Raw genomic sequence first — 16,949 nt, forward strand, 5'->3', positions numbered from 1 at the left:
GAGAGGCATTGAATGCATTTTTGGAAAATTATGAGATCACAGCAGATGGAAGAAAAGAATTTGGGTAATAACCAACAGATTGAGGCCTCCTGCAACTTGCCTGATCATCATGGAGGGGTCAGAGGGGAATTTTTGACAGAGGTTCCTGAAATTGGCTATAGTTCTGTGCCTTTTCTATCTCTCCCAGGATGTGTGGAAAGGGTAGGGCTATAAGGGCAAGTCCAATAAGAATGCGTATCGGCCCGATGGCCTTTTCTCATCATGGGTACATAACATAACCAATGGAAAAGATACAGTATGGATTCACTTGGATGTCACCAAGAATGAAAGGTTGCAGTCATGGAGTCTGGCGAAGTTGAGGGGAATTTTTTCACTAGAATGGTTCCAGGGATGAGGGACTTAAGTTATGTGGATAGACTGGAGAAGCTGGGATTGTTCTCCTAACAGCAGATAAGATTGAGAGGAGACTTGATAGAGGTGTTCAAAATCATGAGGGGCCTAGACAGAGTAGATAGAGAGAACCTGTTCCCATTGGCAGAAGGGTCAAGAACCAGAGGACACAGATTTAAGGTAATTGGCAAAAGAACCAAAGGCGACATGAGGAAAAACTATTTTACCCAGCGAGTGGTTACGATCTGGAATGCACTGCCTGAAAGGATGGTAGAGGCTCATTCAATCGTGGCTTTCAAAAGGAAATTGGATAAATACTTGAAGGAAAAAAATTTGCAAGGCTACGGGGAAAGGGCGGGGGAGTGGGGCTAGCTGGATTGCTCTTGCAGAGAGCCGGCATGGGCTCAATAGGCAGAATGGCCTCCTTCTGTGCTGTAACCATTCTACGATTCTAGAGGTAAGCAGGTTAAGGAGTGACTTAATAGGAGGTTCAAGATTATTAAGAGTTATCATAAGGTAAATAATGATTGATTTGTCGACTAGGGGAAACAGAAGCTCACTATCGCTGCATAAAAATCTTTATGTAGGCAATTATTGTTTTTCACTTTTCAGTATAAACAAATAAATCGGAATGGTTAAAGCATCTGTGCTCCCAGAGTCTCCCTGAAGTTAAAAAAAACAAGCATTTGATAATCATGTGACTCTTTTGAAAAAAAAAATCACCCTCCAGTTCATTTTGAAATAATTTGGAAAAACAAATTCCTAAATACTGGTATAGCCCAAAACATGTTATCAGCTACACTGAGAAAATCATAATGAAATACGCTGCAAGATTCTCCACATCGCACATGCTCAGTCTGTGGTATCCGAGGAATTGCAAACACAGGTGGGAGTTGAGAACTTTCACTGACAAGGTGATAGCTCTGGTTTGAATATCAACTCCAGGCATTGGCCATTGAGAAAGACAGAGGCCTCCAACTAAAAACATTAATGAAGATACTCAGACACAAAAAAGACAATTTTATAGCAATGTTTAATCGTGTTAGTGAACTATGTAATTTTTCATGTTTTTATTATGTTAGAAACCTTATTTTGAGCCCTGAATAATTGAAGAAAAGAAAAAATAGCAAGCAGGTTTTAGAAAACAGATTTTGATTTTGGAAAAGTAATGTGATTGACTTAGTTCATGCTGTTTTTACTGGTAATTTTGTGTCACCCATAGTTAAGGAGTTCTGACTTGTCACTTCTTTGCAAATACAAAATTTGAGCCAACCAGCTGCAAGAAATCTGCATATGCTGTGCCAAATGCAACATCTGTAGTGTGATGCACAAGACATTTTTGCTGACACCATTTAGATGATAAGCAGATCTTATGTGGCATTGCTCATGGTGTGCCAGACAAAATGCGGTTCAATATAAACTACAGATGTTATGTCATGTAAGGCATAACATCCCATGACCATTGGTTTACAGTGACTAAGTCAAATTCCACTAATATGTGGTATTCTGGGATTTTTCCAAGCACTTTCGCAACTCTGTCCATTATTCTGAGAACTGTAAATCATTGGCCAAATATATTTATTTTCAAAACTTGCATTTATATAGCACTTTTGACATAGAAAAAAGTCCCAACGTGCTTCACAGAGGCATAATTTTTTTAAAAAGACACCGAGCAAAAGAAAGAAATATTACAAGTGATGACCAAAAACTTGAAAATGTGTATTACAAAGGGTCTTAAAGGAGTAAAGGGGCATGAAGAGGAAAAGGGGTTTAGGGAGGGCCTTCCAGATCATGGGGCCTAGGCACAGCAAAGGGAGGGAGAAAGCACGAGGCCAGAATCAGAGGAACAGAGGGTACGGCGGGGGTGGGGCAGGGCAGAGGGCATGGGGATTGTAGGGCTGGAAGCAAGTTACCAAGATGGTGAGGGACAAGCCAGAAGGGCTTTAAACATGAGGATGAGATTTTTAAATTTGAGCAGTAGGCCGTCCAGCCCCTCGAGCCTGTTCCGTCATTTAATTTGATCATGGCTGATCTATGTCTTAACTCCATTTACCAGCCTTGGTTCTATATACCTTAATACCCTTACCAAGCAAAAATCTATCAATCTCAGTTCTTAAATTGTCAATTCACCTAGTCTCAACAGCCACTACCCAATACTACCTCCAATAACAAGGATAATTTGCAACAAAAACAGTCCAGATAAGTAAAGGTACAAGAACTCTAACCCATAATCTGGTACATAATGGAATAGATTGGATTTATGAAATCTAAGAGTCAGTATTGGGGAAGATAGAGATTGATTCTCAAGAGCATTTAAATTCCTAGGAGGACAACACAAATGGAACTTTGGGACATGGTCAGAAAAACTAGTACCACCATTCAGTGGAAAAGTCTTGACTGTATTCTCACATATGGATCCTAAACTCTACACAAAATATAATACAATGAAATATGCAGTCCTTAATTGTTATAATCTCACATCAGAAATTTATCGACATAAGTTTAGAATGGCATAGAAAGTCCCTAATTGTACATACAATGAATTAGTTCTAGAGATGCAGGGTGCATAGAAACTGCAGCTAGAAGCAGAAGATGAAAAGTTGGATGAGGAGATATTTGGAAAGGACATTTTTTTTTACTGGGCAACAAATAAAAAAACTTCAAGTGAGATGGCTGAGAATGTTAGCCATTATTGGCTGCAGGAAAATTGAGATGCAGGTTGGAAGACAAATGTTCCACACTGGCCAACCAGCAAACAACTCACTGAGCCTGCACAGTGCAGCCAAGCAAATCACAGAGGCGAGACAAAGGAAATTAAACGTTTTAAATGCAATAAAGTGGGACACATGAATTAACTGCTGGTCAGAGAGGGTCTAGGTGCAATCAGTCAGGAAGGCAAAATTCCAGTGAGAAAGGAAACTGCTGGGCTAGTAGTGATCTGACTGCAGGAAATCTGCAATAGTAGTGAATGAGTAGCAAAAAGAAGATTGCATCATATGGTGTGTATGCGATAGTGGTAAGCACATTTGTTATGGAGAGATTCACATATAAAGGGCAAGACTGCCCACATTTATGGTTCTGTGGGGTGGCAGATGTACCTATTGGCCAAATTATGGCTAACATTCTAGACAGGATTAATTAATGACCTCATCGTAAAGGTGCCTCTAGGTAGCACTGATCATAATATGACTGAATTTCACATTCAGTTTGAAGGAGAGAAGAGTAAGTCTAAAACTAATGTTTTAAACTTAAATAAGAGCAATTATGAGGGCATGAAGACCAGAGCTGGCTAAAGTGAACTGGGGAACTTAGGTTAAGGGATATGTCAGTAGAGATGCAGTGGCAGACATTTAATGAGATATTTCATAACACTCAGCAAAAATACATTCCAGTGAGAAAGACTCTAGGGGAAGGACGTACCATCCGTTGCTAACTAAGGAAGTTAAAGATAGTATCAAATTGAAAGAAAGTATACAATTCCGCGAAGATTAGTGGCAGGTCAGAAGATTGGACAGAATATAAAAAACAGCAAAGAAAGACTAAAAGAATAATGAGGGAGAAATTAGAGTACGAGAGAAAGCTAGCTAGAAATATAAAAAGATAGTAAGAGTTTCTACAGTATTTAAAAAGGAAAAGAGTAAGTAAAGTGAGCGTTGGTCCTCTAGAAAGTGAGAGTCTGGGGAATTAATAATGGAGAATAAGGAAATGGCGAATGAATTGAACAGATATTTGTGTCCATCTTCACTGTAGAGGATACAAATAACATGCCAGAAATAACTGTGAATCAAGGGGTGAAAGGGAGAGAGGAACTTAAAACATTTACAATCACCAGGGAAAGGATTTTGAAAAAATAACATTAGCAGTAAAAGCTGACAAGTCCCCAGGTCCTGACGGACTTCATCCTAGGGTCTAAAAGATAGTAGATGCATTGGTATTAATTTTCCAAAATTCCCTAGATTCTGGAAGGGTTCCATCAGATTGGAAAATAGTGAACGTAACTCCTATATTCAAGAAAGGAGAGAGACAGAAAGCAGGAAACTACAGGCCAGTTAACTTACCATCTGTCATAGGGAAAATGCTACAATCTATTATTAAGGAGGTTATAGCAGGGCACTTAGAAAATCTCAATGCAATGAGGCAGAGACAACATGACTTTGTGAAAGGGAAATCATGTTTGACTAATTTATTAGAGTTCTAGAGTTCATTGTGTAGGGGTTAACATATTAGCATAGATAAAGGATTGATTAGCTAACAGGAAACAGAGAGTAGGCATTTTAGGACAAGAGCAGCAGGCACATGGGAACAACACCAGCTGCACGTTCCCCTCCAAGTTACACACCATCCTGACTTGGAAATATATCGCCGTTCCTTCATCGTCGCTGGGTCAAAATCCTGGAACTCCCTTCCTAACAGCACTGTGGGAGAACCTTCACCACACAGACTGCAGCGGTTCAAGAAGGCGGCTCACCACCATCTTCTCAAGGGCAATTAGGGATGGGCAATAAATGCCAGCCTCGCCAGCGACGCCCAAATCCCATGAACGAATAAAAAAAAAAATGGGCCATTTTCAGGTTGACAAAATGTAACAAGTAGAGTGCCACAGGGATCAGTGCTTGGGCCTCAACTATTTACAATCTGTATCCATGACTTGGGTGAAGGGACCGAATGTATGGTTGTTAAATTTGCTGATGACACAAAGGTAGGTAGGAAAGTAAGTTGTGAAGAGGACATAAGGAGTCTGCAAAGGGATATAGATAGGTTCAGTGTATGGGCAAAAATATGGCAGATGGAGTATCATGTGGGGAAATGTGAACTTGTCCACTTTGGCAGGAGGAATAGAAAAGCAGTATATTATTTAAATGGAGAGAGATTGCAGAACTCTGAGGTACAGTGGGATCTGGGTGTCCTAGTACATGATTCACAAAAAGTTACTATGCAGGTACAGCAAGTGATTAGGAAGGCAAATGGAATGTTGTCATTTATTTAAAGGGGAATGGAATATAATACTGTGTGCATTTCTGGTCTCCTTATTTAAGAGCATAATTGCTTTGGAGGCGGTTCAGAGAAGTTTCACTCGACTGATTCCTGGGATGAGAGGGTTATCTTATGAGGAAAGGTTGGACAAGTTGGGCCTGTATATACTGGAGTTTAAAAGAATGAGGGGTGGTCTTATTGAAACATATAAGATGCTGAGGGGATGTTTCCCCTTGTGGGAGAGACTTGAACTAGGGGCCAGTTTAAAAATAAGAGGTCTCCCATTTAAGATGGAGAATGAGGAGAATTTTTTTCTCTGAGGGTCGTGAGTCTGTGGAACTCCCTTCCCCAGAGAGCGGTGGAGGCAGGGTCATTGGATATTTTTAAGGCTGAGTTATATAGATTCCTGATTAACAAGGGAGTCAAAGGTTAGAGTAGGTAGACAGGAAAGTAGGGTTGAGGTCACAATCAAATCAGCCATGATCTTATCAAATGGCAGAGCAGGCTCGAGGGGCTGAATGGCCTACTCCTGCTCTTAATTTGTATGTTCATACGTATGTTCGTAATAGCCTATATAGACCACTTAAAAAGTAAGAGTTTCAGCATCCATATTATTTGAGGTTTTGGTACAGGATGGTTTAAATATCAGATGTTATAGCCAACATATTTAGTGAGAAGGAAAAGCCAAAAAGAGGAGCCAGTGCAGTGTAGAATCAGCACAATCAGCTGCAGCAGACGTGGTCAACATTGTACAAGGAAAGACACTTCACCTGCTTAAACAGGGTCAAGTGGTCACTCTGTCCATAGGCAAAAGACCTGCTATATTAGTGAACATTTTTTTTGGGACAGCCAGGTACATCCCAAAATTCACCACCATACTTTAGACATCCAAGCCCAATTACAGAGAACTCTACATATGTAGAATTTTCATTTTCCCAATATGAAGTGCACACACTGTCCCTGTAGGAACACCACCTACTTACCTAAACCCAGATAATTTAAGAATACGTTGGTAAGAACCATGGTTTAGAAAACCCTAATGTGTGCTTAGGAACACTGTAAAAATGTAATCAACTAATAAGACACAACTTACCAGAACATTACTCTGTTAAGCTTATTACATAGTTGTCTGGAGCTGAGTGGCAAGAATCACTGCTGCCAGTTACAGATCTTCACCTCCAGATCCCATCAATGAGCCAGACTGATCCTTAGGTCATCAACAACACTCCTGTATTGCAGAACAGCCTGGTTCAAGTATAGGATTACTGAGTTTATCACACAAAATCAAATTGGTGCCAATCTTCTATTACCAGGAGTGTCATCTTGGCATCAATTTGATTCCAAAATAACGCCAGTTAACCCCTCACACGGACGACAGTCATTAGTTGACATTTAGACAGCTGACAACCTCAGGTTTGAGCCTCACTAGGCAGGCACCAGGAACAGTGGGGGAAAACACAGACTCCAATATAAACAGTTCCACAGCCTCCTGTTAACCAATCTATCGTTATGTTAATAGGCCGTATTCATAGTTTGTTTGAATTGGGCGAGAAGACTCTTATTGGTGCCCGGTAGGTTTCCGTCTGCTGCTGGTCTAGGTTCAATCCTGATCGTCATCGTTGCCCTAATAGCCGATTGGAACATCTCCACATGTCTTCGTCAGTGCCATTTCCTGACGCCTCTTCAATGGGGCAACTATTAATCTGCTTTAACCATCCAGCTGCATCAATAACGAGCTGTACGGAAATAATCAGCAACACCAGCCTCGACTCCAGCAAACCCTGACAACCTTCAGTGCAACTCAGCTCTTTCCAAACCCAGGGTATGCTCCATTCCAACCCTCTTCTGAGGGGTGATCTAACAGAAGCATTCCAAAAATTAGAACAAAACTACAATTATTAAGATGCAGTTCAAATATTTAAAACATGTCTAGATATTTCCTGCTGTCATTGGGTGCCAGTTTAAAATAAACCGTCTACCACGTATCAAAATCTGAAATGAGAATATTTATCACCAGTGAATGGATTGAACAACCAGCTCCCCTCCTTGTTTTAGGAATGAATCCCGCCCATCTGTCAGTCACTCTCAAGGGACGCCGCGCTGTTATCGTCGACTTTCTCAAATTATAATGAAACATTTAATTTTACTGCAATCTATTTGAAATTAGTTTTATTTTCCCCAGTAGTAAACAAATCACCTTTAACTTAATAATCCTTTAATCGTTTAGTTAGGAATGTTGTAATTTTACTACAGGCACTTGCACTATGGAAATTGCTAACTTGCACGGATAGAGCGTTCCTGCTTACGTCTGCACGCAGCCAAAAAGGGGAAAGTCAATGAGGTCTTTGTTTTATCCCTTTAGAATATATCGGTGCAGTTGTTCATCGAGGGATTTCACACTAAGTCGTTATTTTATGAGCGAACAAATAATACTTAATATCCCTCAGTTCTCGATCGCTCATTAAGAAAGATCGCACGACGAGTCTTTGATATTACCTATTTATTCGCCCATTTACTATCGACCCCTTTATAGTCATCAGGTATAATATTTTGTAGTACGGCTATAATTCTGCAGTTGAAAATGGAAGGGAGCAAATCATTTTACCAGGGCCGGGTTCGAATTATTTTGTAATAAAATGACTTTCAGCTACAAACCAAACCTAGTTACAACCCTGAACAGAAATGGCCCCAAAAATAGGACAGTTTCGATGGTCGAATGTCACAGTTGACAAATTTAAGAATTAAATTAAATCTTTGACCAGCATACAACAACCTTGAAGGAACTGTGTATCAGGATCAAAATATTTAAAATTGTAATTATGTGATGCCCAAAACCTGTCTGAACTCCCACCCCTATTCAGGAGCCATTATTTAAGAAATTGACTTATTCTTTCCTTGATATCGCTAAAACTGCTATTAGAGAGTCAGATTTAATATAGCAGAGTAATCTAGATATTAATAATGTAGACTAGAGCCCTGGTTAGACCCCCTGGAGTATTGCTTTCAGTTCTGAGCACCACAACTCAGGAAGGATATATTGGCCCAAATTTTGCTGGAGTGGAGCATCTTGTGACGCGCCCTGTTAGACTTGTTTGTGTACGTTTAGGTTTAAAAACTTCTTGCCCACAAGGTTGCTGGAAGTGCGAGCTGATAACAACAAGAGCAACATGGTACTTGGGACCTTGGTGAACAATGGGACAAACAATGCATCTCCTTAACCAATGAGGTTAAAGGATTGAGAAATAAAGAGAGAAGGACTGAGAATTAGAGTAGATGAAATTGTTAAATCAGGTACAGAAAGAGAAATAAAGAGGGGGAAAGAAAGATTGGATGAAGAGAGGGAGAAAAGAAAAACAATTAAAAATTAAAAATTTTACATTTTTAAAATCTCCAACACCAATTCACATTTGGAAGGAATGAGACTCCACACTTTTAATCGTTCACTTTCTGGGCAAGAGAGGTTGATTGGCAGTCATTAACAATTATCACATCATTAAGAGGGTACTTATGGTGTTAATTACTAGCCTTAACTTTCTGTGGTAAGTTTAATGGGCAATTCATAGAATCATAGAACGATACAGCACAGAAGGAGGTCATTCGGTCCATCATGCCTGTGCTGGCTTTTTGGAACAGTTATTTAATTAGTTCCACATCCCTACTCTTTCCCCATAGCCCTGTAAATTTTCCCCCTCAAGTATTTATCCAATTCCCTTTCAAAAGTTATGATGTGGCGATGCCGGTGATGGACTGGGGTGGACAAATGTAAGGAGTCTTACAACACCAGGTTATAGTCCAACAGCTTTATTTAAAATCACAAGCTTTCGGAGGCTTCCTCCTTCGTCAGGTGAGTGTGGGATTCCATAAAGGTACAGTATATATAGTCAGAGAACAATGCCTGGTGATTACAGATAATCTTTCCAACTGCCCGTTATCAAGGCAATCAAAGGAGTTGAATAGTGTTCAGACAGAGAAACATTACATACAAGACTACTGAATACACAAACGGTCAGAACACAAAGACAGAGAGAGAGAGAGAAACATCCAAAAGGCAGAGAAAGAGATAGAATGACCAGTTGTATTAAAAACAGATAACTTTTTTTCGCTGGTGGGGTTACATGTAGCGTGACATGAACCTAAGATCCCGGTTGAGGCCGTCCTCATGGGTGCGGAACTTGGCTATCAATTTCTGCTCGACGATTTTGCGTTGTCGTGTGTCTCGAAGGCCGCCTTGGAGAACGCTTACCCGAAGATCGGAGGCTGAATGTCCATGACTGCTGAAGTGTTCCCCGACTGGGAGGGAACCCTCCTGTCTGGCGATTGTTGCGCGGTGTCCATTCATCCGTTGTCGCAGTGTCTGTATGGTCTCGCCAATGTACCATGCTCTGGGGCATCCTTTCCTGCAACGTATGAGGTAGACAACGTTGGCCGAGTCACAGGAGTATGAACCATGTACCTGGTGGGTGGTGTCCTCTCGTGTGATGGTGGTATCTGTGTCGATGATCTGGCATGTCTTACAGAGGTTGCTGTGGCAGGGTTGTGTGGTGTCATGGATGCTGTTCTCTTGAAAGCTGGGTAATTTGCTGCGAACGATGGTCTGTTTGATGTTAGGTGGCTGTTTGAAGGCGAGTAGTGGAGGCGTGGGGATGGCCTTAGCGAGGTGTTCGTCGTCATCGATGACATGTTGAAGGCTGCGAAGAACATGGCGTAGTTTCTCCGCTCCGGGGAACTACTGGACGACGAAGGGTACTCTGTTGGTTGTGTCCCGTGTTTGTCTTCTGAGGAGGTCGACGCGATTTTTCGCTGTGGCCTGTCGGAACTGTCGATTGACGAGTCGGCCAACGTTGTCTACCTCATACGTTGCAGGAAAGGATACCCCGGAGCATGGTACATCGGCGAGACCATGCAGACACTGCGACAATGGATGTTATCTGTTTTTAATACAACTGGACATTCTCTCTCTCTCTGCCTTTCGGGTCTCTTTCTCTCTCTGGCTTTGTAATCTGACCCATTGTGTATTCAGTATAGTGGGATGTAGTTTTCTGTGGCTAACCTGTCTGAACACCAATGACACCTTTGATTGGTGTGATCGTGTCCCCGCCTAATATAAGATATGCGATTTGAAAACCTTTCACTCACTCACCTGACGAAGGAGATGATCTCCGAAAGCTTGTGATTTTAAAATAAAACTGTTGGACTATCACATGGTGTTGTAAGATTCCTTGCAATTATATAGTTGTAAACAATTTTACAACACCAAGTTATAGTCCAGCAATTTTATTTTAAATTCACAAGCTTTCGGAGGCTACCTCCTTCCTCAGGTGAACGATGTGGAAATCTCGTTCACCTGAGGAAGGAGGTAGCCTCCGAAAGCTTGTGAATTTAAAATAAAATTGCTGGACTATAACTTGGTGTTGTAAAATTGTTTACAATTGTCAACCCCAGTCCATCACCGGCATCGCCACATCGCAATTATATAGGGCACTGGTGAGACCTCACCTGGAGTACTGTGCACAGTATTGGTCTCCTTACCTAAGGAATGATATAGTTGCCTTAGAAGGGATGCAACGAAGGTTCACTAGATTGATTCCTGGGATGAGAGGGTTGTTCTATGAGGAGAGATTGAGTAGAATGGGCTTATAGTCTCTGGAATGTAGAAGAATGAAAGGTGATCTCATTGAAATGTATAAAATTCTTAGCGGGCTTGACAGGGTAGATGCTGAGAGGCTGTTTCCCCTGGCTGGAGAGTCTAGAACTAGGGGTCATAGTCTCAAGATAAGGGGTCGGCCATTTAGGACCGAGATGAGGAAAAATTTCTTCACTCAGAGGGTTGTGAATCTTTGGAATTCTCTACCCCAGAGAGCTGTAGCTGCTCAGACATTGAGTATATTCATAGAATCATAGAAAGGTTACAGCACAGAAGGAGGCCGTTTGGCCCATCGAGTCCGCGCTTACTCTATGCAAGAGCAATCCAGCCAGTCCCACTCCCCCACACTAACCCCATAGCCCTGCAAATTTTTTACTTTCAAGTACCTATCCGGTTCCCTTTTGAGGACCTTGATTGAATCTGCCTCCACCACCCCCTCGGGGAGTGCATTCCAGATCCTAACCGCTCGCTGTGTAAAAAAAGTTTTCCTCATGTGTCACCTTCGGTTCTTTTGCCAATCACCTTAAATCTATGCCCTCTGGTTCTTGACACTTCAGCCAATGGGAACAGTTTCTCTCCATTTACTCTGTCTGGACCCCTCATGATTTTGAATACCTCTATCAAATTTCCTTGCAACCTTCTCTGTTCCAAGGAGAACAACCCCAGCTTCTCCAGTCTATCCACATAACTGAAGTCCCTCATCCCTGGAATTATTCTGGTAAATTACTTCTCCACCCTCTCTAAGGCCTTCACATCTTTCCTAAAGTGTGTTGCCCAGAACTGGGCACAATACTCTAGTTGTGGCCGAACCAGTATGTTATAAAGGTTTATCATGACTTCCTTACTTTTGTACTCTATGCGTCTGTTTATAAAGACCAGGATCCCCTCTGCTTTTTTAACCACTTTCTCAAACTTTTTTTTATTCGTTCTTGGGATGTGGGCGTTGCTGGCAAGGCCAGCATTTATTGCCCATCCCTAATTGGCCTTGAGAAGGTGCTGGTGAGCCACCTTCTTGAACCACTGCAGTCCGTGTGATGAAAATTCTGCCACAATGCTATTAGGAGGGAGTTCCAGGATTTTGACCCAGCGACGATGAAGGAACGGCGATATATTTCCAAGCCGGGATGGTGTGTCACTTGGAGGGGAACGTGCAGGTGGTGTTGTTCCCATGTGCCTGCTGCCCTTGTCCTTCTAGGTGCTAGAGGTCGCGAGTTTGGGAGGTGCTGTCGAAGAAGCCTTGGCAAGTCGCTGCAGTGCATCCTGTGGATGGTACACACTGCAGCCACAGTGCGCCGGTGGTGAAGGGAATGAATAGGGTGGTGGATGGGGTGCCACTCAAGCGGGCTGCTTTGTCCTGGATGTTGTCGAGCTTCTTGAGTGTTGTTGGAGCTGCACTCATCCAAGCAAGTGGAGAGTATTTCATCACACTCCTGACTTGTGCCTTGTAGATGGTGGAAAGGCTTTGGGGATTCAGGAGGTGAGTCACTCGCCGCAGAATACCCAGCCTCTGACCTGCTCTTGTAGCCACAGTATTTATGTGGCTGGTCCAGTTAAGTTTCTGGTCAATGGTGACCCCCAGGATGTTGATGATGGGGGATTCGGTGATGGTAATGCCGTTGAATATCAAGGGGAGGTGGTTAGACTCTCTCTTGTTGGGGATGGTCATTGCCTGGCACTTGTCTGGCGCGAATGTTACTTGCCACTTATCAGCCCAAGCCTGGATATTGTCCAGGTCTTGCTGCATGTCAGCACGGACTGCTTCATATTCTGAGAGGTTGCGAATGGAACTGAACATTGTGCAATCGTCAGCGAACATCCCCATTTCTGACCTTATGATGGAGGGAAGATCATTGATGAAGCAACTGAGGATGGTTGAGCCTAGGACACTGCCCTGAGGAACTCCTGCAGCAATATCCTGGGGCTGAGATGATTAGCCTCCAACAACCACTACCATCTTCCTTTGTGCTAGGTATGACTCCAGCCACTGGAGAGTTTTCCTCCTAATTCCCATTGACTTCTATTTTACTAGGGCTCCTTGGTGCCAAACTCGGTCAAATGCTGCCTTGATGTCAAGGGCAGTCACTCTCACCTCACCTCTGGAATTCAGCTCTTTTGTCCATGTTTGGACCAAGGCTGTAATGAGGTCTGGAGCCGAGTGGTGCTGGCGGAACCCAAACTGAGCATCGGTGAGCAGGTTATTGGTGAGTAAGTGCCGCTTGATAGCACTGTCGACTGCCCTGCCACCTTCAACAATTTGTGCACAAATACCCCCAGATCTCTCTGTTCCTGTACCCCTTTTAGGATTGTGCCCTCTAGTTTATATTGCCTGTCCTCGTTCTTCTGCGTTAAATTTCATCTGCCATGTGACCACCCATGCCACCAGCCTGTCTATATCCTCTTTAAGTCTATCACTATCCTCCTCACTGTTCACAATCCTTCCAAGTTTCGTGTCATCTGCAAATTTTGAAATTGTGCTCTGTACACCCAAGTCCAAGTCATTAATATGTATCAAGAAAAGCAGTGGTCCCAGCACCGACCCTTGGGGAACACCACTGTGCACCGCTCATCACTACTCTGTTTCCTGTCCCTTAGCCAATTCTGTATCCATATTGCTACTGCCCCCTTTATTCCATGGGCCGTAATGTTGATGACAAGCCTACCATGCGGTACTTTTGAAAGTCCATACACACCACATCAACTGCATTGACCTCATCTACTCTGTTACCTCATCAAAAAACTCTATCATCTTAGTTAAACACGATTTGCCTTTAACAAATCCGTGCTGGCTTTTCTTAATCAATCCACACTCATCCAAGTGACTGTTAAATTATGTCCCAGATTATTGTTTCTAAAAGTTTCCCCACCACCGAAGTTAAACTGACTGGCCTATATTTGCTGGGTTTATCCTTACTCCCTTTTTTGAATAAAGGTGTAACATTTGCAATTCTCCAGTTCTCTGGCACCACTCTCATATCTAAGGAGGATTGGAAGATTATGGCACCACTGCAATTTCCACCCTTACTTCCCTCAGCAACCTCAGATGCATCCCATCTGGACCGGGTGACTTATCTACTTTAAGTACAGCTAGCCTTTCTAGTACCTCTTCTTTATCAATGTTTTGCCCATCCAGTATCTCAACTATATTTTCCTTTATTAAGTCTCTGGCTACATCTTCTTCCTTGGTAAAGACAGATACCTCGGCCATGCCCTCTGCCTCCATGAGTAGATCTCCTTTATGGTCCCTAATCAGCCCGAACCCCTCAGTTTACTATTTATATGCCTGTAGAATGGATTCCCTTTAATGTTGGCCGCCAGTCCATTCTCATACTCTCTTCTTTGCCCCTCTTATTTCCTTTTTCATTTCCCCTCTGAATTTTCTATATTCTGCCTGATTCTCACTGTGTTATCAACCTGACATCTGTCATACGCCCCTTTTTTCCACTTCATCTTACTCACTATCTCTTTTGTCATCCAGGGAGCTCTGGCTTTCGTTGCCCTACCTTTCTCCCTCGTGGGAATGTACCTAGACTGTACCCGAACCATCTCCTCTTTAAAGGCCGCCCACTGTTCAATTACAGTTTTGCCTGCCAATCATTGATTCTAATTTACCTGGGTCAGATCTGTTCTCATCCCACTTAAATTGGCCCTCTTCCAATTGAGTATTTTTCTTTTAGAGTGGTCCGTATCCTTTTCCATAGCTATTCTAAACCTTATGACACTATGATCGCTGCTCCCTAAATGCTCCCCCACTGACACTTGCTCCACTTGGCCCGTATCATTCCCTAGAACCAAGTCCAGCAATGCCTCCTTCCTCGTTGGGCCGGAAACCTACTGAAGAAAGTTATCCTGAACACATTTCAAAAATTCCTCCCCCCACTTTACCTCTTATATTATCCCAGTCTATAGTAGGATATTTGAAGTCCCCCGTTATCACTACTCTATAGCTTTTGCACCTCTCTGTAACTTCCCTGCAAATTTGTTCCTCTATATTCTTCCCACTAGTGGGTGGTCTATAGAATACACCCAGTAATGTAATGGCACCTCTATTGTTTCTTAACTCTAACCAAATAGATTCTGTCCTGAGATCTGTGAAGACTGAGATTGATAGATTTTTGGAATCAAGGGATATGGGGATACAACAGGAAAGTGGAGTTGAGGTAGAAGATCAGCCATGATCTTGTTGAATGATGGAGCAGGCTCATGGTCTACTCCTGCTTCTGTTTCTTGTGTTCTTAAAAGATCCCATGGCACTATTTTTGAAGAGGAGCAGAGGAGTTCTCCCTGGTGTCCTGGCCAATATTTATTCCTCAACCAACATCACTAAAAATCTGGTCATTATTTCATTGCTGTTTGTGGAACCTTGCTGTGCACAAATTGGCTGCTGTGTCTCCTACATTACAACAGTGACTACACTTCAAAACTACTTAATTGGCTGTGAAGCGCTTTGAGACGTCCTGAGGTCGTGAAAGGTGCTATATAAATTCAAGTAATTTCTATATTACAGTCAATTTTGAGCACTCTACCTTCAAAAGAACATTGATGTATTGGTATGAGTTCTCAGAGAAAAGCAATAAGATGATTCAGGGAATTAGGACTTTGTGTTGTGGAGAAAGGTTCACAGAACTAAACTTGATTTCACTGGAGGGGATGTGAATCATTGGTAATGTAGATGTAAGCAGGTTGGAAAGGAAACATTTGCAGGGCTATGGGGAAAGAATAGAGGAGTAGGACTAATCGGATAGCTCTTTCAAGGAGCCGGCACAGGCATTGTGGGCCGTATGGCCTCCTTCAGAGCTGTATGATTCTAGGTTATTTAACCTAGCCTCTCATCACAGAAGTGGAGGATACAAACAGATTTTATAAGTCCCTCACCAAAAAAAATACTTGACTCCTATCGAAAGAGTTGATTCTTTGGTTGATTTGCTTTAGAATGGAGTTGAAGATCATAATGGTAAGGATAGACAAAGATCACTTCCTCCACAGAACAATATTACTAAGGAATGAGTTATAGATGATAGTTCTCTCAGGATTGAATTTTATGTTTCCAAACATCTAATTGAAATGATTACCATAAAATCAGTTTTTCTTGTAGATGATAAATGATAGTTGCAGCCAAGTAAAGAACTATCTGAAATGTGTACAGGTCCAAGTATGTAAATTAGGTACACACAAGGACCAATGTAGCTTCTCTGAACAGTTACCAAAAAAGTACAATCAAAATTTTATATTCAGGAGAGGCTAAATGTTTGATTTTTTAAACATGTTGTGCTTTTTGTGTATATGTTTGAACACAATCATCTCACAGTCTCCTTCACTTGCAAGAATTTTGACCTTATTACACCATACATTTCTTTCTGGAGTTAAACCTGTCTAAACAGTGCACAATTCATTGCTCCTTCCATTGGTTTCATAGAGACTTAACTTAATTGTTGACTCAATGCAAACAGAACTAGAGTGAAACCTAAATCTGCTTTTGTGCCATTAATCTCCAAGCAACTTTACACTCCCTTGCATTCTGAAAACTAGCATGCCTGGATTAAATTGCCTATTTGTGTTTCAGGATAAACTAGCTAGTTTCTGAGTTAAATGCATGCTGGGAAATTTTGTATCCCATGTTGGTTGTTAGCATATTTTATAAACATATAGGTGGTATTCTTGCTGGTGCTGTGAGAATCAAAATCCATTATTTTATGAAAACTATAAATGAGTGGTCTTTATTTTGTATACATTCCTTTACTTATGTATTTAATTTCTTCTCTCACCATTTTAAAGCTGAGAAAACACAGCAAGATGATATACAAGGCATACCAGTAGGAGATTTTAGTTAAGGAGAAAAACATTGGCAAAAACATTTTGAGTGATTCATCTCTTCAACTTTTTTTTATTGGTCAACTGACTAGTCATGTTAGTCATTCGGGAGTGGTTGATTTCATGAGTTCAT

The 16,949-nt window shown here is 41.8% G+C and overlaps 1 protein-coding gene across 3 annotated transcripts in view; it reads right to left on the reverse strand.

Annotated features, from left to right (window-relative positions):
- Positions 1-16,949, reverse strand: part of steap2 (STEAP family member 2, metalloreductase) — an 85,772-nt gene that overhangs the window by 46,624 nt on the left and 22,199 nt on the right. Inside the window, exon 1 of one of the 3 annotated variants that reach the window (XM_068007060.1) lies at positions 6,458-7,206. The exons of 1 other annotated variant lie outside the window; for it this stretch is intronic. The gene's annotated coding sequence lies outside the window, so the exon portion shown is untranslated. Of the gene's footprint in view, positions 1-6,457; positions 7,208-16,949 lie in introns of those variants that run through there. One more of the 3 variants, XM_068007063.1, reaches the window with a different exon arrangement.

This window comes from Heptranchias perlo, chromosome 2 (genome assembly GCF_035084215.1).
Source record: "Heptranchias perlo isolate sHepPer1 chromosome 2, sHepPer1.hap1, whole genome shotgun sequence".
In the NCBI taxonomy this organism is placed as follows: Eukaryota; Metazoa; Chordata; class Chondrichthyes; order Hexanchiformes; family Hexanchidae; genus Heptranchias; species Heptranchias perlo.